This window comes from Tachypleus tridentatus, chromosome 4, assembly GCF_004210375.1.
Source record: "Tachypleus tridentatus isolate NWPU-2018 chromosome 4, ASM421037v1, whole genome shotgun sequence".
NCBI classification, from domain to species: Eukaryota; Metazoa; Arthropoda; class Merostomata; order Xiphosura; family Limulidae; genus Tachypleus; species Tachypleus tridentatus.
Window position 1 is genome coordinate 45,597,404 of NC_134828.1, and position 25,815 is coordinate 45,623,218.

At 34.4% G+C, this 25,815-nt stretch overlaps 1 pseudogene; it reads right to left on the minus strand.

The window, feature by feature from the left end:
• Window positions 1–1,417: 1,417 nt before the first annotated feature.
• Window positions 1,418–8,391, minus strand: LOC143248112 (potassium voltage-gated channel protein Shab pseudogene; annotated as a pseudogene).
• Window positions 8,392–25,815: the final 17,424 nt, after the last annotated feature.

Consider the following 25,815-nt stretch of genomic DNA (forward strand, 5'->3'; position numbering starts at 1 on the left):
TCTGTTTCTCACCTTACATTTCATGGGTACTTCGGCCAGTACAATGTGCAGGTATAAAGTTTTGTATAAATATTTGAAATGTGTATTCACATAAGATCATTCTATAAATTTGAATCAAATTATTGAAATGAAAAACATGAAACAATTTTAAGAATAAATAATTATTTGCATTTTAAAATATTCAAATTATTACATAAAAGTATACGAGTAATTTAAAACAATAATTTTTTTTTCTTATTTCTTTGGAGAATTTAATCTTTCCTTGTTACTTGACGTGTCCATAATTGTAACATTGGTTTCAATATAGCTACAAAATACATTTGACAAATTGTCACATATCTAAAGTAAAACAAAACAAAACAAGAAGTTTGACAGTCGACGAGAATGTAGGTTAAACATTATTTATGATGATGACTTCATTTGATGGAAGTTTCTGGTTACTAAGAAGATGAACAAATATGTAATTATAAAACACTGTACGACGCAACCAAAACTGTTTTGTTTTTCACAGATTTTGTCTAAACGATAACATCGTTGTTTCGTTTTACCAGAATCTTCATTATAATTCATAAACGTCACAAAAATGTGAAGTATTAAATATATTTATATACTATCTATATATAATATACGTAATAATGATGAAATCTGAAAACAGAAATAGCCAAAAATGTGTTCGTTGTCAAGTCACAGGGTAGCTTTGGTTTGTTTCGAATTTTATGCAAAGCTACAAGAGGGCTATCTGCGCTAGCCATCCCTAATTTAGCAGTGTAAGACTAGAAAAAAGGCAGCTAGTCATCACCACCCACCGCCAACTCTTCGACTACTCTTTTACCAACGAATAGTGAGATTGACCGTCACATATAACGTCCGCACGACTGAAAGGGCTAGCATGTTTGGTGTGATGGGTATTCGAACCCACGATCTTCAGATTAAGAGTCGAGTGCCTTAACCACCTGGCCATGCTGGGCTCACGCGGGAGTTTCAAATTTATATAAAATTTAGAGATTTATAGAAATATCTGAGACAAAACAGAAACTACGATAACACACAGCACAATATTTATTAGAAATACAGGGTGTTCGGAAAGTCACTGTGCACTTATATATTTATTAACAGATATGTTTCAATATAGAATACAGGAGGTAAATATGATTGAGAATTATAAACAATGTTGAAAATGACCCCCGTTGGCATCAATACTGGCTTGGATCCTTCTTATTTTGTTTCTAAACACCGCTATCAGTTGCTGGCTTGAAATAGACTGAATGAATGCTGTTATCGCTGCTTTCAAAACTGCACAGTGACTTTCCTAACACCCTGTGTAATCTCACAAAAAAAAGCAGATTACAATTGTAGTGTGTTATAAAATAGAAGGAAAGATAGTTTCACTTGATAACGAACCAGTAGACAGTAGAGATCAAACTTTAACAGAAACTGAAGGGCGGTCTTTAACAGGATAATTACAATGTGGTTGGCACAGAGAAATAGCAAGCTTTTCGTGGAACTGTTGACAGTTTAATCCACACTGAAATACAAGGATGAAGGTAATATTGACAACAGTAAGATACACATTTAGTACAAAGTAATCCAAATGGGTGTATAGCCACTACAAAACTACCACTGACAACAGGTGACAGGATTGAAGGTTTTAAGTGGACAATGAAATACACACAACGAGATGACCAAAGTTAGAAACGTGTACTTTTAGCAGGTGCATTCTATATCGAATTATCCAGTAAGGATGAAAGACATTTTTTTTAATGGGATAGAGAAAAATGGATCAATGGAATATTCACAACAAAGGTTTGGATTTCACAATTCACACGTTTTACGCTGAGTAGGCTTATATAAAAACTGAGAAAGTTAATTAAAAGGCTTAGCTGAACTGTGGAGACATTAGTAACGATAATCCACAATTACATATTGACAAACGGTAGAGCAGCATGAGAATACGGTGTAATGTTTCATGTGATGAGAAGGTCTCACATCAAAATGATAATCACGACCCTCGTCATGTTGACAAAACGTTAAAATCCCTGCACTATAGATCTCTTTTAGTAGGATGGTCAAATTCCTGAACTCTTTATGGTTCTTATTCTGTTAAAGATCTCAATGCCGTAAGATTAACCAGATAGTAAAACTTGTGTCTATAAAGATAGTAACGAAGATGGTACACTACATGGAAATTTCTAAAAACGCTTTATCAAAAGTGTAGCATCTTTTTACACAGTTATTTCATGACTTCCTTATATAGAAAAAAAGATTTGCCTTTCTCTCCTATTACACTATTTTTCTAGTGATGGTGAGCTTTTGGTAAGATAACACTGGTATTGTCGCAAAACTTTCTTTTGGAATACTTAAATGTCTTTTTTTCTCTCAATCATATCTTAATCATTAGGATAAAATATTATGGTATGGTAATCTATACTTTAACATACTCCATTGATAATTAGAGAGTTAAACAGCAGTATCAAATCATATGGCATGGTAGTCTATACTCTAACATACTCCATTAATAGTTAGAGAGTTAAACAGTAGGATAAAATCATATAGTATTGTAATCTATACTCTAACATACTCCATTAATAATTAGATAATTAAACAGTAGGATCAAATCATATGGCATGGTAGTCTATACTCTAACATACTCCATTAGTAGTTAGAGAGTTAAACAGCAGTATCAAATCATATGGCATGGTAGTCTATACTCTAACATACTCTATTAATAGTTAGAGAGTTAAACAGTAGGATAAAATCATATAGTATTGTAATCTATACTCTAACATACTCCATTAATAATTAGATAATTAAACAGTAGGATCAAATCATATAGTATTGTAATCTATACTCTAACATACTTCATTAATAATTAGATAATTAAACAGTAGGATCAAATCATATGGCATGGTAGTCCATACTCTAACATACTCCATTAGTAGTTAGAGAGTTAAACGGCAGTATCAAATCATATGGCATGGTAATCTATACTCTAACATACTTCATTAATAATTAGATAATTAAACAGTAGGATCAAATCATATGGCATAGTAGTCCATACTCTAACATACTCCATTAGTAGTTAGAGAGTTAAACGGCAGTATCAAATCATATGGCATGGTAATCTATACTCTTACATATTCCATTAATGGGTAGAGAGTTAGACAGTAGGATAAAATCATATGGTATGGTAATCTATACTCTTACATACTCCATTAATAATTAGAGAGTTAAACAGTGGGATCAAAATCATATGGTATGGTTATCTATACTCTAACACACTCCATTAACAATTAGAGAGTTGGTGCAACAATTTATGAAACAAGTTTTAAAGTAGCAAATTCTCACAGGTGAGTACCTGTTCCATATATTGTCTTCTTTGTTCTTCTCTTTGCCTTCTACAACCTCTGCATATTCAAGATTGAAAATTAAGCGATAATATATAAAGTATTTGATGCTGGATACAAAAATCAGCAAGTCATATGACAAACAGCCGATACAAAATTGCGATAGAATGGTATATATGAAACTATAATTTGTCATTGTTTGGTAATACGTAGTAGTGTGATGTTGTACTAAATCTGATTCCTTTTGAGAACAATAAGTAATAGTTCTTTCGAATGTAAATTATTAATACGTTAAAATGATAGACTGGGGACTTACAATTTCGAAGAAAGGAACCATGGTGTCGTCAGAAGTAAGTTCCTGGACTTATAAAGCCATATTCTGGGGTTTGATAGCTTGTGGTGGACAAAGTACAGATTGGGGCTATGTACGCTATTTAATGGCATTATGAAACAAAATAATATGGATCAATTTGGCAGTCTAGAACTAACAAAAAAGAGATTCGTAATAAAAGTCATACCTCAGACATGAGAAGAAAATTGTAGCGCCTTTTAACAGGCAAGAATTCACAAATACAAAGGACAATGACAAAAGCTGTCTACATGACCCAGGCAACAGTAGGCAAAAGAATCAAAAAGGATCTCTCTCTATGAATAAACTATACGAGTTGCTTCAACGAAATATCCAGGATTAGAGATCCAGTTGTTGAAGACTCTATGAATATATCTATTCAAGATAAATGCAGTACGTCACGACACCCTACAAAGAGTATGTGCACTTTGTTAACTATGAAAACTTTGGTGTAATTTTGTGTTAGGAGACTGGTGAAACAAATTTTCAAAAGGTACATGACATACCGCGAAACTTTGTCGAAAATATTCACAATTATTAGTGGAATTGCAACCAGAGGTAAGTTATGAATCAAGAGGGTAGGTACAAAGGTCAAAGTATTTTAGTTTTGGAACTTCGTGTAAAGCTGCTCGAGAGCTATTCTTTATTCAGTAGTGCCAGACTGGAGGAAAACCAGCTAGTCAACAATACCCACTGCTTACTCTTGGGCTATTCTTACCAGTGAAAACTGGGATTGACTATTACATCATAATATCCTCCTTTGACTGAAAGTTCGAGCGTCGTAACCACCAGAACAGGTCAGAGTATACTCTCGTTACAATCAAATCAATCTTCTTCTTACTTTGTACTGCATATAAATACAGAATTTGTCATGAAAAGAGGCCTAATCAAGGACATGGACGGCTTTCTTTTAGTGGACATTATTCAAAATCGATGTCCCCAGATATCGATTTCATACAGTTCCATTATTGGCTCTTCGGTCATTCAGCGGTAAATTTGAAGGTTAAAATAGCCCAATTTGTAACTTTGTGCTTGACAACAAACACGGCCTTCAGTGTATGTGTTAGTTTTTATCGACAGTTTGGGTAGCATATAAGAGGTTCATGTTTATTTGATAGTTTGAACTGCATATCTAGTATTTCTGTGGAAATATAAAATGGTATAAATCTGTTTCAAGTTTATTTGAACTTTCATGGTCGTAATATCAAAAAGTATTGATTTCTCTGTTGAGAGTTATATAATTTTTGGAATAAAACATCAGGTTTTTATATACCTTTATAGATGTGTTTGAATCTTATTTGGCCAAATCTACTGAAAAAAAATCTAAGTTATTTTATGCATGGAAGAAAAAACATTATTAAAAACGAAAATGTCATTCTAATCTGGAATTGATCAGTTACTGAGTGCTTTATGTGTTTTGGTAATATTATTTGTTAAAATCCTCCCATACATATTTTAACTAAGGCTTATTGTATTTACTTGCTAGAAAATTTTCCACTGCATGTGCTGATATACATTTACTGCAATGTCTACGCCTTCAAAACCTCAACTACATGACAAGAGTGAAATGACGAAAAACAAAACAAAGAGCTCACCTTGCTGGTGAATCTGGATTTTATCTTGCGGAAAAGAATTCCTGGTGACGAAAACGAGAGCGAAGAACATGAAGACGGTGCCGGTAACGTGTTTGCTCTTTCGGCCTCTTCGATTATTTTTTTCTCACCAGGGCTCTTTGGATTATATTCTGTTTTTTGTAAAACTCTGCAAAGTTGTTGAAAATGATTGGTACAGGCATCCCAACAACCACTACACCAGCAATACAGCAGGCACTCCCAATCACTTTGCCTGGTAAAGTAACGGGAACCATGTCTCCAAAACCAACAGTCGTCATGGTAACACAAGCCCACCAAAAGGCAGAGGGAATGCTGGTGTAAAGTGTTTCAGTTTCGTTTTCTCTGCAAGATAAGCGAGACTAGAAAAAAATACGATGGAAATTACAAGGGATAAGATGAGCAACAAGAATTCTTGGATACTTTTCTTCATTGTATATCCCAAACTTTGCAAGCCTCTCGAATGTCGAGCCAGTTTTAAAATTCTCATAACCCTTGCCACACGGAAGATTAGGATAATTTCGTGAATGTTTTCAAAATCTTTAGGGACAATATTTATAGTTACAAGAATTGAAGACACGATGAAAGGGGTAATAACTAGTAGGTCAACGATGTTTAGTTTGTTTGTTTGTTTGTTTTGGAATTTTGCACAAAGCTACTCGAGGGCTATCTGTGCTAGCCGTCCCTAATTTAGCAGTGTAAGACTAGAGGGAAGGCAGCTAGTCATCACCACCCACCGCCAACTCTTGGGCTACTCTTTTACCAACGAATAGTTGGATTGACCGTCACATTATAACGCCCCCACGGCTGGGAGGGCATGTTTAGCGCGACGCGGGCGCGAACCCGCGACCCTCGGATTACGAGTCGCACGCCTTACGCGCTTGGCCATGCCAGGCCTGTTTAGACAAGTGATTTACTTTCATTAAAATCGGGTCACACTTTGTAACGCTTAAAATATTGACAATCGATAAGAAACTCGCGTAGCCGATTGGTCTGTGACCCAAACATAGTAATAAAAAAATGTTCATTGTGAGTAAACGAAATAATAATTTGATTCAAGTAAGAGTTTTTCCTTTTATGATTTGTAAATAATCCTTACATGAGAGACAAAATGAATATTATTTTCGAAATCTGCGTAGCTAAATTACGAAACATCGGTTATTAAAACGAAAACAGCTTTTATAAAGTTCTAATTCGCAAACCTGTGTTACGTAAGAATTAATAAAAAATACCAGTTATAAAATATCATAAAAAGTACATTTTGTAATATAACAAATAAGGAATAATTGCAGCAGTAGTACCCGAATAGAATGAAAACAATGATAAATTAAATAATGTTCCCAAAGCTGGTGGCCCTTTGAAAAGCTCACTGTAGATATAGCACCAGTTTTTCCCTCATGGCTCCCACCCACTGAACTGTTAGGTGAAAACTAAAGACGTGTAACAATTCTACCATGTCACATGTTATTGTTGCATGATAATATATTTTGTAACCAACTTATTGTTCTTTCTGTTTCGTGCTATGTCCCGATAGTTCATCCACAACAATTCCTTCTGAGTTTTGTGCTTTCTAAAACTGATGATCAACACCCATATTGTTATTTTGTTTGAATTTGAAGATCCAGCAAAACAAACAGTACCGCTCTTCTGCTTCTTGAAATACAGATTTTACATTTTAATTCGGTTAAAAAGGGTTAGGAGAACAGTGAACGAATGTAAAACCATTCCTTGTTACCCATTAAAAATTTACTTCCAATACTTACATATGCACAGAAACGGTGATTTGGAGGCTATTGGACTTTGGCCTGATTAATTGAAGATTTCGATACCCCCTGAGGCTATTATGTATGTATCTATTTTCCCAGATTCAACTATACCTACTTCGAAGTTATTTTAGTGTACTAGAAGTCCGATCAAGGCCTGATGCGTGCTTCTATCGATCTTTTAACATTGGAACAGTAGAGGTCAGCGATACTTCTGGACTTAGAATGCTAAAATCCGGGATTCGATTCTCATCAGTATACGAAATACAGATAGCCCATTGTGTAGCCTCGCGCTACAACAAACGAATGAATCTAGGAAAGTTTTCAACCACAAATTGTAACAGGAGCTCAGTTAATGCCAAGTCTTTTGTCACTGTGAATCATCTTATACTTAAGTAACAAATCTCATGAGAATAGTCCTAACATCATGAGATAAGACATTCAAAACGGTGAACGTACTCTTCTACAATATATAAAGCCATAAGTTTAAGAATAATCTAAATATTTTTTTTCAAGTTACTAATATGCATACGCATGTGAAAATAGTTTACTTTTAACTAAGTACAAAACTGCACAATAGGCATTCTTAGATAATTCCTTCACAGGTATTAAACCCTAAAAAGTTAGCGCTGTAGGTCCCCAAGCTTATGGACGTGCCACGTGGGAAGGGGAGAAGTAATTGGAGGACTAGTGAAACAAACAAATTAGTAATGAATGTACTTTATTTATACGACTTCATATAAGATAAAAGGATAATAAAATGAATGCAGTATTCATCTGGTAGTAATAACATGAATAAATAAAAATGAACGTACTTTGGCAGCCACTTAAATATCAGGTCTTTCCATTAGTTTCCAGACAAACTGTTTACATTGCGCATACTTTCCTTCTTCAAACTTTTCAACTTCTGTTCTAAAAGTAAACCGTTGAACGTCTAAGTCAGTAAAAATTGATTCATTTTTTTCATAATACTTGCTCATATAACAAGGCTCCATACAAGTTTCTTTTAACATCCAGTAATCAAAATCTTCAGTGAGCGCCCTCACACAAAGTTCGTCCACCAAATGGAATTTTCCAGTGCGGTAAAAATTAATAATCGAAGTGAATGATGCAGGACTGTGATCAAAGAAAAACTCGTTTTCATCAGGATTATACTCGTCACAGTATTTTTCAAATTCCTCAGGATCTCGGCATCGTCGTAGACGACCTAAGCGGGTTTGAGGGAAGCGCTTCAAAGTATTCCACATCACTTGATGTTTGACACCACCAGCATTTAGAGTCACCCTGTGGTTTTTTGGTTTCAGTAAGATCAGCCACAGAGTCATTTGGAGACAAATCAAGAACATCTTGTGTTTGCGCATCATTTATATCCATTAAGGAAATGGGTAAATTAGAAGAATATTGTGACTCTTCCACAGATAGGATTGAATGGTTACTTTCTATTTGATGCCAACCAGAGACATCTCGATGAAGTGAGTTATTCGTATGAAGTTTCTCTACCAAGTCCATTTCTTCAAGTGATACTGATGACCCCAGCGAAGACATTCAAGTCAGTTTTAATTCACTTGAAATATGAATTCGTTTCATAGGTACTGTAATGTGGCTTCAGAAGCAATTGAAATAAGAATATTTATGATAGGATATGTAACATCTTTCATCTTAAAATGTGAAGGGTGATAGGTTTTTGCAAAAGTTTTCAACTGAAAAACGAAAAAAAAGATGAAAATCTGCAAGAATACGAAACAGTTATTATTATTTTTACAAAGAAATACAAAATGTTTATTCTATCATGCAATAAATCTAGAAACCCCGTCACACCAAAGCATGCTCATCTGTTTCAGCAGGTGGGGGCATTATAATGTGACGGCCAATCAACTTGTCTTTTGTAAAAGAGTAGCCCAAGAGTTGGCGGGGGGGATAACTAGCTGCCTTCCCTCTAATCTTATACTGCTAAATAAGGAACGGTTAGCGCAGATAGCCCTCTTTTAGCTTTGCGCGAAATTCAAAACAAACCAAACTCTTTGTGCCTCAACTAATAGGATCGATTCTGCGCTTGGACAGGGTAAAGGAAGGACATACCTCTGAAAGGCTCTAGATTTCTACGTGTTATATTTTGCTTCATATTTTGTTAGTGTTTTTACTTTTCACTTCGAATTTTAGTTTTACGCCAGTAGACAGAAGACCTTATTTGAATTGGCCCAAGACAGGAAATACCCCTTCGCTAAACAACGAGGCGACATGCCGGTCGGGGAGTCGGAGACCAGGGAAAGCGATGTAGCGTCTGAGACTGAGGGAGCAAGCCCGTCTGTTTCAGGGACAAAAAAAAGTAAGTCTAGTGACTGTGGCCAAACAGATAATGATAATTTAAAATTAAAATCTTTAATGTTCATAGCCGAAAAGAACTAAAAGCTAAGTTAACGCCGGTTAAAGAAAATACTGTAAGGACTCGAAAAAACGAAAACTAGTAAAAGATATTATGATTTCAGCATGTGAAGACAATGTACCTAAGACTACGGTTATAGACTTTAATATGCCAAAAACTAGCAGTACTAGCAACCCAAACCCCACCCTGGATATTCAAAACAAACATGTTCAGACAAAGACGAAGTTCTTTCTGACGACGAAGGCTTCACGCTTGTGCAGACTCGAAGTCAGAAAAAACAAATTAAACAAAGAACAACCACCACAGACACACATACACAAATCGCACCAAAATCACCTAAGCGCAGTTATAATCCAAGGAGTTCCTGGTAGTTACAACCAACCACAATTGGCCAAAGAAATATACAGGTGCAAACCTAATACAAAGATTACTAATATTAAGCGTCTGCCCAGAGGCGGTGTTCTGGTTCAAGGACAGGAACCCGCTGACTTAAACAGTCTACTAAAAGCTTGGCCTGCAGACGCATTCAAAACAGGAAGCATTACAATACACCTACCAGGAACTAAACCAACACCGAAATATTTTGTGATACGAGGTGTACATAATTCAATAGACATAGAAGACGTTAAGGAAGAGTTAAATTACACAAAACATAAAACACATTTCAGTTGAGCATATAATTTCAAATATTACTAAAGACCCACAAACCTAATCAAAGTAGTCACAGACAACAGCCAGGATATTACACAATTCATTAATAATGGTATCACTATGTGGTATCATAAGTACACAGTAGAACAAACAAAAATACCAGCAGTGGTTGTCACACAGTGCTACCAATGCCAAAGGTTTGGACATGTAGCAGCAGCATGCCAAGCAAACGCGCGTTGTGTGGGCTGTGGGAGAATCACCACATTACACATTGTACAAAACAGAACCCCAAACCCAAATGCTGCAATTGTGGGAAGAACACACGGCAAATTATAAAGGTTGCCAGAAATATAAATCCATAAAAACACACTTATACGAAATTAAAATCCCAACATGAACAAGCCGCCACCACCACGAACAATTAAGGAACCCACACCTACCACTCCAGCACCACAAAGTACAACTACACAGACAAACACATACGCTGCAGTGGTTAAAAAATTCATCATCCCGACATGAAAACCATTACCAAGTGAAGAGGAAATACCAAACCACCTCAAAATACACAACCAACAACAATTGAAACAACATTGACAACTGCCATAACTTCCACCTTCTCGGAAATAATGGCAGAATATACAAATCCCACAAACACCAACAGTCTCACAGACATAATTGTTAAAATCATATTGAAAAACATACACAAGTTCTTGCCGCAAATTTTAACCTCCATCATAAACTCTACTAGACATGGATAACTTCACAGTTCTACACATCAATATCCAGGGTGCTCTTGCTTCCAAGAAACATGAGATTGAAGATACAACAAGCTCCATAAAACCTGATGTAATCATAATTAGTGAAACTCTTCTATATAACTACCATAGATTTAAATTAAACGGCTACTCTACTATTAGACATGACAGGAAGGATAATAGAGATCCAAACAGAGGTCTTTTATTATTGAATAAGACTGAACTTATAGTTCAGGAACTTACTATCCCTTCCAGTAATGAATCTATAGTTATTAATGTAAAAACGCAAAATCAGACAGACGTTACTGTGGCGGGCATCTACTGCTCGCCTAGTACCGTGTTAGATGTAAATCTATTGAATATATTGTATAATAGCAACTGTAATCTTATTATCGGCGACCTAAACAGTAAACATATAGCATTCAACTGTCGTTGCTCAAACGCAAATGGCAAATTACTTTATCAATTTCTGGACGAATCAAACATGACTTTATTAAACGATGCAACACCGACACATATCTCGTACGCACATGGCACCAGTGAAATACTGGACCTATGCCTGTGTTCGTCAAATATGAGTCGCAAATTCGTAATTTTCATGTTGGTCACGATATAGATAGTGACCACCTTCCAGTTTGTGTATCTTCAATCTCACCCCACTTAAATAAAATCATAGTGAGAGACCAACTGAACTACAAAAAAAGCTAATTGGCCAGTTTTCCAAACTATATTAAATGAAACCTTACCTCCAGAAGTACTACATATTGCCGCGGACGCATCAGATATAGATGCATACTGTCATATCATCTCTGAGTGTCTAAAACATGCAGCCAACAGTTCGATACCGAAACAAAAACACTTCACAACAACTCATTCATGGCAACCACATAAAGATATAATACACTTAATTAAAACAGACGTATACTCCGCAGACAGTACATTCAAAATCGAAACCCCACACTTAAAACTCAGATAAACACAATAAGAAATAAAATACGAAACTTAATCAGACAACAGAAACAAGAAAACTGGGACACCTTCTGTTCCGATCTAAATCATAAAACTGATCCTAAACAATTCTGGACACATTTGAAAAGATTTACAAACACAGGGAACAACAACACAGTATATCCACCACTGGAACTGGATGGAGAAACAGCATACACTAACACAGAAAAAAGCCGAGATATTTAAAAACACCTAGAAAACACGTTCAAAACACATCATGAACCAGACATGAACAGATACTTTTATAATACAGTCACAAACTTTATTGACCAAAACAGAAGCATTTTACACCTAAATTTCCAGTCAACAATATTACACACCAAGAAAAAAAAAAAGACTGGAGCACTCATCAACTGGTAAAACATATCACTGTTACAGAAGTAGTAACTGCTATTAAAAACACAAAAACAAAGCTCCTGGAGAAGATGGTATTCAAGCTATCCTCCTAAAACAAGGCACTCAGAGATTATATGAACACCTAACAGCGTTATTTAATCTCTCACTATCAGCTGGATATATCCCCGTTTCTTGGAAGGAAGCAATAGTATTAATGTTCCAGAAAGAAGGAAAGTCAGCGAATAAACCAAACAACTACCGCCCGATTAGCTTAACCAGTTGTATTGGCAAAGTATTAGAGAGGATAATTAGTAATCGTCTGTCAGTTTACTTAGAAGAAAATTCAAAATTACCAGAAATTCAAAACGGATTTCGAAAAACCGCCAAACTACAGACCACCTGATTCGACTTACAGAATCAATTACCGACAGCTTCAACAAAAGAATGCACTGTAGCTTGCTTTCTCGACATTGAGAAAGCATTTGACACAGTGTGGCATAACGGCTTAAGACATAGATTGCTTGAAATGGCATTACCTCAGGAAACTATTCGCTGGCTGTCCAACTTCCTGGATAACAGAATGTGTAAAGTAAATGTAAATGGGGCCCACTCAGGGTCCTTTTCACCCGAAGCAGGAGTCCCGCAGGAGGGGTTGTTAGCCCTATATTATTTATCATGTACGTGAGTAATATGCCTCTGTCGGACCTAAATTTAGGTTATGCATCACAGTTCGCTGACGATGTAGCAGTCTGGAAAAGTGCCCCCACTCCGTCAATAGCAGCAACGAACCTACAACCAGTCCTAAATAACATCGAAGAATACTGCCAGAAATACAGAATCAAAATTAATATTCCAAAAACCCAAGTCATAGTATTCAGCAGACTGAATAAGCTGAAAAAAGATCCACCAAAACTCTATATGAATGGATCACTTTTACTGACTGCTACTTCTGCTAAATTTCTAGGTCTAACCTATGACTCAAAATTAACGTGGCTACCACATATTAAAAATGTACTGATACGAATCTGGAAAAGAGCAAACTATGCAAGAAGTCTTTCAGGTAAAATCCAAGGAACATCACCAGACAACATACTTAAAATCTACAAAACGTACATTAGACCAACAATAGAATATGCATCACCTGCCTGGATTAACATAGCACCCACACATGTACAGAAACTTCAACGTATACAAAATTCTGTACTAACTTCAGCATACAAAGTACCACGTAGCACCTCAACCACATTCATGCACAAGTATGCAAACATAGATACAATAGCTGAAAGACTCTTGCATAATTCTCTAAAATATTTCAATAAGAATTGGCACAAAAAATGACTTAATGTGTGATCTCGACAGATATCACGTACATGATGTAAATGGTACTAAATACCTCTCCCCTTTTAACATATATTTAAGAAATGTAACACAAGCTGGCCACTATGCACTAGACACTTAGTCCTTGTTTCTTTTTATTTTTATAATTATTATTATTTTTCTTTTTTAATCATTATTATTATTTTTATTTTCTTCTCTTTTTGAATTATTATTACTTTCTTTTCTGTGTGAGTGTTTATGTTACTACAAGTAGTAGTAGCATTCTCTCAATCGAGAAAAAGGAGAAAAAATACAAAAAAAATATATATATATATATATATGAAAATACAAAAAAAAAAATTAAATGGAAAAAAAAACAACAACAACAACAAAAAAAAACTTCTTGTTCGTCCATGCATGGACCGAGCCCTGAAATGGACCTGAGTATGATGTTATACTTTTACTCTGGCCCAAAGCTTTAAAAAAAAAAAAAAAAACCCTAAAGACAGACGCTATAATCGTTCGGGAGGGAGGAAGAGGTCAAATGTACCTGACCCTCCTGGGTATTTAACAACATCAATACCCAAATACCCACACAGTCAAACTTGGAACTCAACTAATAAATTTGTACCATTTATACCTGTACCAACGAATTTCATTAATCATTTAAATGCAATATTTGTTTTATTTAAGTTTTTGGTAGTTCATGGTACTTTAGGGATACAGGGAGGGATAAATTAATGAGCCAGAGGTGTATTGCTGAATTATTGTTATGTGACCCCTGTTAGTCCGACAAAACGGATAATCCAACAAGGCTTTGGAACGAAGAGTGCAGGAAATTCGGTGGTGTAACTTTACCACTTAAGAGTCTTCAATGTGTGTATTTAGATTATTTTTATGTTTTTGTTCTTGCTTTTAAAGTGTTTTGGTGTAAATATCTATATGACTAATATATTCATTTGTTTTATTTGTACCGTTTTTATGCACATGCCCTCAACATATGACGGATTAAATAAATTAATTAAAAAGTCACTCGTTGAAATCACTACTGTAATATTCATTATTATTTTTCAAATGGGCTTATTACTTTATTTATAACAAATTATTTGCATATTTGGAAAAACAGGAATACAGTTATGGATTCATTCCATACTTGGAATAATGTATATAAAAGCCAGTTTTATTTTGGTAATGCTGTAGTTTGTCTGTGTCTCAGCAATAAAACTATGACCTGATATTGTTGTCTTATGTGTTTGTTTTTCTTTTAGCAAAGCCACAAAGGCTATCTGCTCAGCTCACCGAGGGGAATCGAACCCCTGATTTTAGCGTTGTAAATCCGGAGACATACCGCTGTACTAGCGGGCTGCTGTTGTTTTAAATACGTACATAAAACTTGGAAGTTTATGAAAGCTGGCTTGAGTTCTACTTTTTTCATCGCTTTACCTTTTACTTCATACACACGTTTATCTTAATGAAAACGTTTAGAAGTTCTTGTCGGGTTTTCGTGAAGTCTGTCAGTTATGTTATCACTTTTTAAAAGGTAAAACATATTTTTCTTTATTTCTCCCACCCGTATTGTCATTAGTCTTAACTTATGATGACATCTCAAATTAATTATTATATTTAAATAATCTTCTTTCGACCTTTAAACCGTAATTTCTAGGTTATATTATGCAATTAGAAACATACGTCTTGGTACACGTGAAATACCGATGAATTTATGTAACCTTCCACTTATCACAGAGCCATTTGAGAATTGTTTTGTTTTGAATTTCGCACAATGCTACTCGAGGGCTATCTGTGCTAGCCGTTCCTAATTTAGCAGTGTAAGACTAGAGGGAAGGCAGCTAGTCATCAACACCCACCGCCAACTCTTGGGCTACTCTTTTACCAACGAATAGTGGGATTGACCGTCACATTATAACGCTCCCACGGCTGAAAGGGCGAACATGTTTGGCGCGACCGGGATGAGAACCCGCGACCCTCAGATTACGAGTCGAACGCCTTAACGCGCTTGGCCATACCGGGCCACACCACTTAAGAAAGACAACTTCATGAAATAGATAATTTGAGTCTTGTTCAACAATTTCTGCTGAAAGGTTATGGGTAAAGATTTGGGCAACAAGAGTATGTTATTGAAACTATGGTTTCTTACCATCAGAAATTATTTATTACTAGCCTTAAGATGAAGAGGTAATGTAATATATATGTAAAATCACTGTATCTTTTGGTAACACATTAAAACTGTATTAAAAATTTAAAACATCGTGTTATACAGAATGGTGTCATTAAACTATATGGTGTGCTAAGAAAGTAATAAGCCATTAACCTCATATCTATAAAAAGTAATAAAGACGATTTTTCGAGAAACAACATTTAATGTAAGAAAAGAAAAATTCATTGTAATTTAGGATTTTTTCTAAACTTTATTGCAGTACAATGTATGATTGTTTTTCTTTTATAATGATGGGGGAAATTTAATAAACAAACTCACTGAACGAAGGAAGAGGACGTTGGAGGGGGGGGTAACAAACCCAACTCCTCATTTCTTAACGGGCGAGGCTAGTTACATCATAAACACCAGTGACTATGAGTCAGAAAGAATTAAATATATTTTACCCCAACAGATGACGCTATATTATATTAGTAAAAATATTTTTGCCTTAAGTAACAGATTTTTAAACATTTAGTCAAAAAATGTATTAGAATATTTTAAGAAACGTTAATGTAAAAAAGAGTTTTTAATAAAAATTCGATGTATTCATTTGCTACGCTATTTTAAATGTAGGTCAGAAAATAACATTTTTTATTTTTGTAAATGTTACTAGGAATTTGTACATTGTCCTTTACCATAAAACACAGCTTTTACCATCACAATTAATAATTCGCTGAATTAGACATTTGACAAATCAGGAATATTTCTTTGAGTTTTCTTCTTGTTTTTATTATAAGCCTTTGCCAAGAAGATTTGAACATACCATAAAAATATCATATATAAGTCAAACTTCCAATGAAGAACCACCTATACCTAAAAATGTTTTATTTTTAAAATACTAGAAAATTAATCAGCATTCACCGTAATATGACAGAAAATCAAGTTGTAATAACATAAATTTAACCTAAATTTAAAAGCTTTCACACAACATGTTAAAAGACTATAGAATAGCCAGTTATTTACAATGAAAAAAATTGATAAAAATGCTGACTCGGCGAAACGTTTTAATATAACATAGGAAATTTAATTATGTATTTTTTCATGGAACATAAAAGACCTAAAACAAATAAATACATAAGTTACATGAGGCAGTTTTAAAACTCTCGATTTCGCTCACCATGAAAATATTTCGAAAACAAAAACCTCCCAATTATACGGAATTTGAAACTTGAAGAACATATGAATTTTGTTGTTACACGAAAAAAAAAAAAAGAAGTAATTTAGTTTATTTAACTTCATATTCAAGAAAGACATAATTTAGAATAAAAATATTTCTTAAATTTCATAATTAAACAGTACTACAGGTTAAAAATATGAAGATATTATAGAACTTTATTCAACGGTTTGCCTATTTATAACAGATAATGTAACCTATGTCTATCAGGAACGACATTTAAAGAAGACAAGCCTAAAGAGAACCTTTCTTTATTTTTCATTTGCCATATCAATACCTGTTAAGCCACGAATTAACTTTACGAAATATTATTAAACATAATGTTAACTCTTATTTATTATCATGTACAGTAACACAGTTCTTGAGCAAAATTCTGATTTCGAAAATATTACATACACGAATGTTCTTGTTTGTTTCGTGAAGCTGTTCTGAAAACAACTATTTAAAGAAAATAAGTTTTGGCATATATAACATTTATGTTTTTTACAACTCTCGAGGCCATCTACTTGCAATTCTATGTTTTCAAAAATGGAAGAAATCCAGTATTGCCAAGATTTTGATATATATCAAATTTAATGGTGACATTTATTTTAATGCCAATGCTGATTATAACATCTAAGAGATACGTTACTTTCCTTGATGTTAGGAATTTATAAAATGCTTATAAAGATAATTTCCATCTTTGAATATTATCGCCACCTAAGTTACTTTAATACCCACCTCGATCTGAACCAAACGTTAGCCTAATATTACTCATTAGTCTATTCTCTTCTATATTTCAGGTTATTATTATACGATCGGAAATGAACGTTTTGTTTAATGAATATTTATAAATGCAAGTTACATCGATATTAAAATTATCAACGGAAGATTCATTAAATCATTGATGTGTAACTACACCTTACATTATTCCTTATTTGAAACATTATTACATACTTAGAATAAACAAGTATTCACGATATTTTGTAGACACTAGTTGAACTACTATTAGAGAACAAGTTTCATAGCAAGTTAAAGTTTAGCTTCTCGAATATATATATTCCTTGGAACTCAGCACATGAAACAAAACTAAAACTCAACATACTAAGAAACCAAATAAACACAGCCATGAAACTATGCTCACCAGATAAAATGAAGGATGAATTAGACCAAATAAAACAATACTTCATCAACATCAATAAGTTTCCTCCACAAACCGTAGAAAACATTATACGCACACACCTAGACAGAAAGCAAAATCAACTAACAAAATTAAATATATCTCACGAATTAAAAAAATCACGAAACCATATACTGCTGCATACCATATATTTCCGACATCAGCGGAAAAATAACCAACATTTGGCAAAAACTAGTAACAAAATATAACATTCCGGTTAATACCAAATTTATTCAAAAACCAGGCACAAAACTAAGGTCCATACTATGTAAAAACTACATTGACAAACCATACCAACATTATTTATAAAATACAATGTGATAACTGCCGCGACTTCTATATTGAAAAAAACAAGTAAAAAAATGGAAATCAGATTCAAAGAACACAAAAAGTCACCTTCACACATTTTCGAACACTGCAAATCAAATAAACACAACATAACCATAAAAAACACCCAAATACTAAATAAAGAAACAAACATAAACAAACGCAAAATTAAAGGAGCCTTACTTGTACAATAACTCAAGCCCAAAATAAACCAATACAAAGGAACACCTTTATACCTATATTAAAAATAATGTAATAAATAATAATACTAAAATAAATAATATAAAATTATATAATCAAACATCTAAGTACGCTCTCTACATTCCGACACTCAATTACACAACCTCCTTCAAACATGTGGTCAGCTAACGGTCAGTTACCTCTTTCTTTCTTTGGGAACCTCCTCTACATAAAAATTTTCTCAATCCATACCAGCCATTTTTACATATATAAATTTAACATCTCAGACTCAGTGCAGATGGTCTCAACTCTTTTTACTCTTACTTTATCTCTTAAATTTATTGTTCTTGCTTTTAAAACGTTAATAATGGCTTCTTCCCATACATTTTCAGTTTCAACTCTTCAAATTCAAGAATGTACCCATTTATAGTAAGAAAATTGGGTTTTAAGAGACATTTATCATTTATGTCTGCAAAATATATACTTTCTGCATACCAACATAATCTTAAATGTGGCAATGTCCGATTGTATTCAGTAATCTGACACTTGATTCATCAACCTCTTCTTCGACCTCTATACCTCTTCGACATGAATGAGGCTTGGCTAACGCTTATGGATCTGGATCCTGCGAGATCAATCCTCAATTTGCTGATTTGACTGTTACATTTGATAATTTACCTACTGACACAACTCCTGAAGTTGTTGATTTGTCACTACAATTTGTTGATTAAACTTTCACTGGCCTGCGGCATTTGTCAATCCGGTCTGTTGGTTTATCAATTTCTTCAAGAAACGCCTTAAACTGGCGATGATTAAGTGCATGACCCCGAATGAAGTTCACTGCAGAAATGACTGGTTTCAGTATGCAAGAAATATCTAAGTCTTTTCTACAGAGTGCTTGCTGATGTATGATGCAGTGTATGAACAGAGCGCTTGGGAGTTGAAGATCTTCCGACTGTTTCCTGATCAACCCCATCAGACCCTTCTTTACTACAGCCATGTTTTTTCCTCCATCAACTGTTACACTTATAAGTTGATTCCACTGAAGGTTATAGTCTTGCAAAGTTTTATGCACTTCCATGAAAATGTCTTCTCCACTTGTTCTTCTGTGCGTGCTGCAAACTGATGCCAACTCTTCCGTGATCTGAAAGTCCAAATTAACTCCACGAATGAACACGAGACGTGCTCGAGAGATCAGTAGACTCATCCTGTGCCAGAGACTACCATAAGAAGTTCCTAGCTTTTTGGCGTATCTGTAATGCGATGTTCTCTCCAAGTTCTTCTGCTCTTCGTACAATTGAAGTTGCTGAAAGGCTGATACTTAAAAAATGGCTTTTTCAGGACACAGCAAATTTGCTGCTTCCATCATACACTCTTTTATGAAGTTGCCGTCAGTAACAGGTTTTCCTCGCTCTGCCATCCGTTGCACTATTTTGTAACTTGTATGAGTGACAGATATATTTTCAGTAAACTTTCTCGTGAAGAGATTCTTTCGAGATTCAAAAACACGTTTCATAGATTCAAATTTCTCAGAAAAGAGCTTTCCTGAAAATTTCAAATATGTTGATAGATGTTTTGTTTCATAATGACGCCAAAGATTGTACTCTTTCAAAACGACAACACTTTCGGTACATATCACACAAGTAGCTTTCTGGTTTTTTGTTTTCACAAAGAAGTACTTTTCTCCCCATTCTTCATTAAAAGCACGACACTCAAAGTCCACTTTTCTCCTTTTAAAAGCAGCCATAACGATGGGTGAAAAAAAACAGGATCTGAAAATGAAAAACAGAACGCTGTGAGAAAAGTATTGTACAGGTCCAAGAACGAGTTACGAAAAGCGCATAACCCGACTTATTAGAGAAATGAGCTTGCTGAAGCGGTAATACTCAGCTGCTGAATTTACAAGACGAGTCGATAGGACAAGGGTTAGGTCTGTTCTTGTTTTCAAAATCCTAAGGCTTTCATAGATACGTGCCTCGATATGAATAAACGGGCAGCAAGGACGAATGAAGAATTTTCCTATTGGTTAAAAATGCGCGTGACAGCCTTGATTCTTTTTAACATAACGTCTTGTGTTTGCCAGATTAAAGCGAACATCGGTGCGATTTATTTTGTTATGACAGTCGGACATTTTTTGTTTCCAAGAGGCTAGCTGCTGGCGGGCCGAACAAAATGACCTCGAGGGCCATATCTGGTCCGCGGGCCGTAGTTTGGTGACCCCTGATTTAAAGAAATGATCTATAATTTTGTTTTTTGAATTTCGCTCAAAGCTAAATGAGGGCTATCTGCGCTAGCCGTCCCTAATTTAGCAGTATGAGACTAGATGGAAGGAAGCTTGTCACCACCACCCATCGCCAACTCTTGGGCTACTGTTTTACAAACAAATAGTGGAATTGACTGTTACACTACAACGCCTTCACGCCTGAAAAGGAAAACATGTTTGGTGTAACAGGAAGGTAATAAGTATCTCAAAAAATAAATTAACTTGGTAGAAAAAATAAAATCGCCCTAAACGTACAGAAACAAAAAACAATTTATTTTTTTTACGAATGCAAATTTTATCAACCGTTGCAAAAATAAAATACTTAAGCTAAAGAAAATATCAACCAAAGTGTTGCGTAAATTTAAATTCGAAGGTTTACATCTTAAATATCTGATGATATATTTGTTCGTCCTTAAAGTGAAATTAAATAAACAAATAATCTTGAAATTTTTTAAAATTCTATTACAGTTTTTCTACTTTGTGGCCAAAAAGTATCTTTCCTTTCCAACAAATAAACATCCATTGACAATCTGCAGGCTTACAACGCTATAATTCGGGTTTCGATACCCATGATGTGTACAGCACAGAAAACCTATTGGGTATCTTCGTGCTTAACCAATACAAAATCTTACTGATGCCAATGAATCATTAGTTTAATGCTGTTTAATTACCCTGAGCTTGTAAAATCCGTTATTTTAAACACCGCCGTATACAATAACTCATTGTACTGTAAAAATGTTTACTTCCAAAGATTAGCTCCCCAATGGCACAGCGTTACGTCTGCGGACTTACACTGCTGTAAAAATGGTTTCGATAGCTCTTATGGGCAGAGCACAGATCACCTATTGCATAGCTTTGTGTTTAACTACAAACAAACAAAGAAACTCAAATATTAAGCATAAGAACAAGCCAGTTCCAAATACTTTGGATGTTTGAGATGTGCTTAACTTTTTTTTTAAATGTTATTACAGACAAAGTCTACTTACTTTCCCATTCAGAAGAACCCTAATTAACATGAATCATTATTAATAAACGATTAACCCTTCATTTGTTCAATAATAAAACAAGAAAAAAATACGTGAATACAACACTAATAATCTTTGATAAGATAATCACTAATCTTCTCTTTATTTAACAAAAACATTATGTAGGAACCAGTGATACACTAAAAAGCACTAAGTAGGTGTGCAAAAACGGTTATTAGCGAAATTTTCAATAAAAAACAACAGTCTCAAATCACCCCAGATAAACAAAGTTATTGTTGGCTCTTTAGACAGTTTCACAAAAGTTGTCCAAATTTAGATTCATTATTGTAGCAGTTGTATTTTGTTTTAAAGGTTTGTTGGTAGTTAACAATAAACCTACGCAAGGGAAATTCTGCACTGTGTCCACAAGGGATATCGAAAACCGGTTTGTAGCATTGTAAATTCACAAACACACCATTAATTCTATTTTTATTTACAATTATTTAAATTAAGTTGTCTCCACAGAATATGATTGAGACAAAATTAGTTACTTATAATGAATTATTAAAATGGATTGAAATTAATTTTCTACCCGAATTTGTTTTTCACATTTTCTTTACAATCGTATACCACTAAATTAAAAATGCTTATCATTACAAAAATAGTTTGTCTTTATTATTTGACGTTAACATTTTTTATACCATGTCACCTCATAACGAGACCGTGGCATAATGGTTAGCGTGCTCAGAACGTGAATCAAGGATTCTCAACACTTTGGTGGCATGAGTGCTCTATAAGAGTGGTAGTCAGACCAAATATTTTTTTTACTCTTTTCATTCAATATCAGAGCTAATCAACTGACTAGAAGGTAAAACGTGTGATCAAAACAAGCTTTGTGTACAAAATACAACGACTCGTATGAGCTGATAGTATCTAAAAACCAATTTTGAAGAAGATTTTTTTACAGATGAGTGTCATGCAACTCTTGATAGACCAGATGGATGGATCAGGGGAAGGCTGAGACGTCATCAAGGAAGAGAAGGAGGAGTGATATTTTCAGCTGGTATCATTGGTACTGAGCTTGTGGGTCCATTTAGAGTACCTGATGATGTAAAAGTGACTTCTGAAGCCAATGTTGCATTTTTTAAGGACAACTTAAAACCTTGGTATGGGACCAAGTCTATGGGATTCAAAAGAAAAGCCATTTTTATGAGATATAATGCCCCATCTCATGCTGCTCATGGTGCATTGAGTTACCTTTCAAAATTAGACTTGAAAACTAACTAACTTACCGAATGGCCAGCTTCCTCTCTAGATTAAAACCTCATAGAGAACTTGTAACATATCATGAAACTTACGATTTATGCTGGTGTAAGAAAGTTTACATCAAAGGATGATCTCTGAAATGTTGTACTATCATCTGCAAGGGATGATGAAGCAAAAGACATTTAAAAACTGACCAACTCTGTCGATGATAGGATCATCAAAGTCGTGTCAGAAAATGGTTGTTATACCAACCAATAAATGAGGTATTCTCTTCTGATTCTTATGTATTAAGCGGTTTGTGGGTTTTCTTTGGTTAACATAGATTAATTGTATCAGTTTTATTTATTATTACCTCTAATGGCTGTTATTTTGTGCTGTAGAGTCAGTCATTTGCCAGGAATTTGCTTAATTATTTTCCACTGTATAACTCATGGCATTTTAGAAAACCTTGTTTGTTAGTAGATTTTGATGAGAATTGCACAGCTTGTGTATAACAATATGGAAGTTAATCTACATATATTTAACCTAGATCATAAATATACTTTTCAAAATATTCGTATGAACAAACCTTACATAATTATTTGACACGCACTTTACTGAACTGTGTGATCATACCTCTCCACATATCATAAAACTTATTTTATCAGTTTAATACAAGTTATTTCGTTCGTATTTTTGAAATTCAGTGTGTAACTATTGGCGACTTGCTCGTCCTCAAAGGTAGCCACTTTCACCACGTGGTAACCTTCAAAATATGTACCGAAACAATGACTAATTTATCTCAACATAATGACTCAGCAGTATATTTAAAGTTACTAAGTTGTTTCACGGATATTCTATTACACATTTTTATTTTCTCTCATATACTGTCTTTTGCTGCCCATTTATGCAGTTCATCTTTTAACTAACACGTTACACAATTTCCCTTCAATAAGAAGCCCCCCCTCCAGTGGCACATTGGTATGTCTGTGGACTCCCACCGCTAGAAACTTGGTTTCGATACCAGTGATGGGCAGAGCACAAATAGCCCATTGTGTAACTGTGTACTTAATTCCAAATAATCAATTAGAAGTCTCTTTTCTTGGCCGAAAAGGGGAGGAAACTTTCTGCTGGTTCGCCATTCATTTTGAAAGACTGGAGTGAGATAACGTTGCAGAAAGAGGATATTTATGCTTCTCAAAATCCAACCTAACAGATGAATCCTGACACTGAACGTAAAGCTTCTTGGTCAATAATTTGTAAGAGCCTAAAGAGAGATCTGTAATGTTATTCTTTACACGACTCTGATTTTAAGTCATAGTATGAGATATAACATTTGCATTTAACTTTGTTTCTTAGAATAATTTTTCCAATGCTTCGATTGTATTTGGTGTTCAAGTCGTAAAGTTTAGGATTTTTAATAAGTTAGCACGAAAATGTAGTTTTATTTCATGAACTCTATAATTTATCGTTAAATAAGGCGACGGGTTGCTAGGTGATAGTGCACAATTATAGAGTGCAATATTAATTTTCGATATAAACCTCTTAAACGCATAATGAGTTAAATTATTCACTTACAAAGCTCCTTTTGCCAAGTGCGAGCCATTTCTTGTGGCGTTGGCGAAGAGGTACTGAAACATGTAGTCACTTTTAATGCTGCCATCGCCAAATAAATTTATTTACTTTTAAAAGTTGTTTTTACTTTTCAAAAACATTGTAATCTGCAAGTCAAATTTTGTAATTGACAAAAAAAGTATTGAAAATTGTATATTTAATAGAAAAAGTAAAACGTATGCATATCTATCACCCCGGCTGGGAATAGACGGTCTCTCGCGCGACAGGCGGAGATACTCACCACTATACTTTATCCTGATTACAAATAAAGTAAAAATAGATAATGATAGTAACGTTATCAATAGGTATGCTTAATACTGTGTATGTACATAACAGAAAGTTAATGTTTGTTACTTTTATCAACGCTTACTCTTAAATTATGTTTTTATTATTATCATATCATCAACTATAGCAGCCAATTTTCTATCGTACAAATATTTAGTGATTAACTGAAATTAACAGAAAATTATCGTACAATTACTTTACGTGAAAATATTGACGACGGAAAATAATTTCCTTTTGTCCGTGATGGACCTGCTTTGCAGCGCTACCTATTATTAACTCATGTCGCAATCTGTTATTAAACACCAAAATAATACATTTCAGTTACTAGAAAATGAAGGAAAGTCAAATGAAATTATTATTAAAATGCAACTTGAAATTATTAATTTTTCAAAAGAGTTTAAAAAATAGTGCTCAAGTCTAGAGACGGTCTATGTCAAGCTACTTTTAAAAAGTTGGAACTAAATTGTACAGTATTATAAATTCTAACGTCTTGGTGATCCTAGCCTTAACATTCTTGTTGCAACAACTGAAACAAAGTTTATGAAGTATATTAAACTCAAATTAAAGCATGGGCTTACCGAGCTGAATTCCAGGGCTTCATACTAATTAGGGGGCCTCAAGCTATGACTATAGATGTATTGCATGAAGAAGTTCTGTCTCGAGGGGATCTGTGAGTATTTTGTCTAAACGTTTCCGATTAGTAAATATCTTTTGATTTAAGTGATTACGCATCCTTTCGTTTACTTGAGTTAAATGAAAAAAAAGTCATAATGAGCTACAACCATTTCAATAGAAACTCGATTATTAGTGTTTTGAGCCCTCAAGCTTACCGTTGAGTCATCAAAGGCAAACGTTGTCTTAATTGTTGCCAT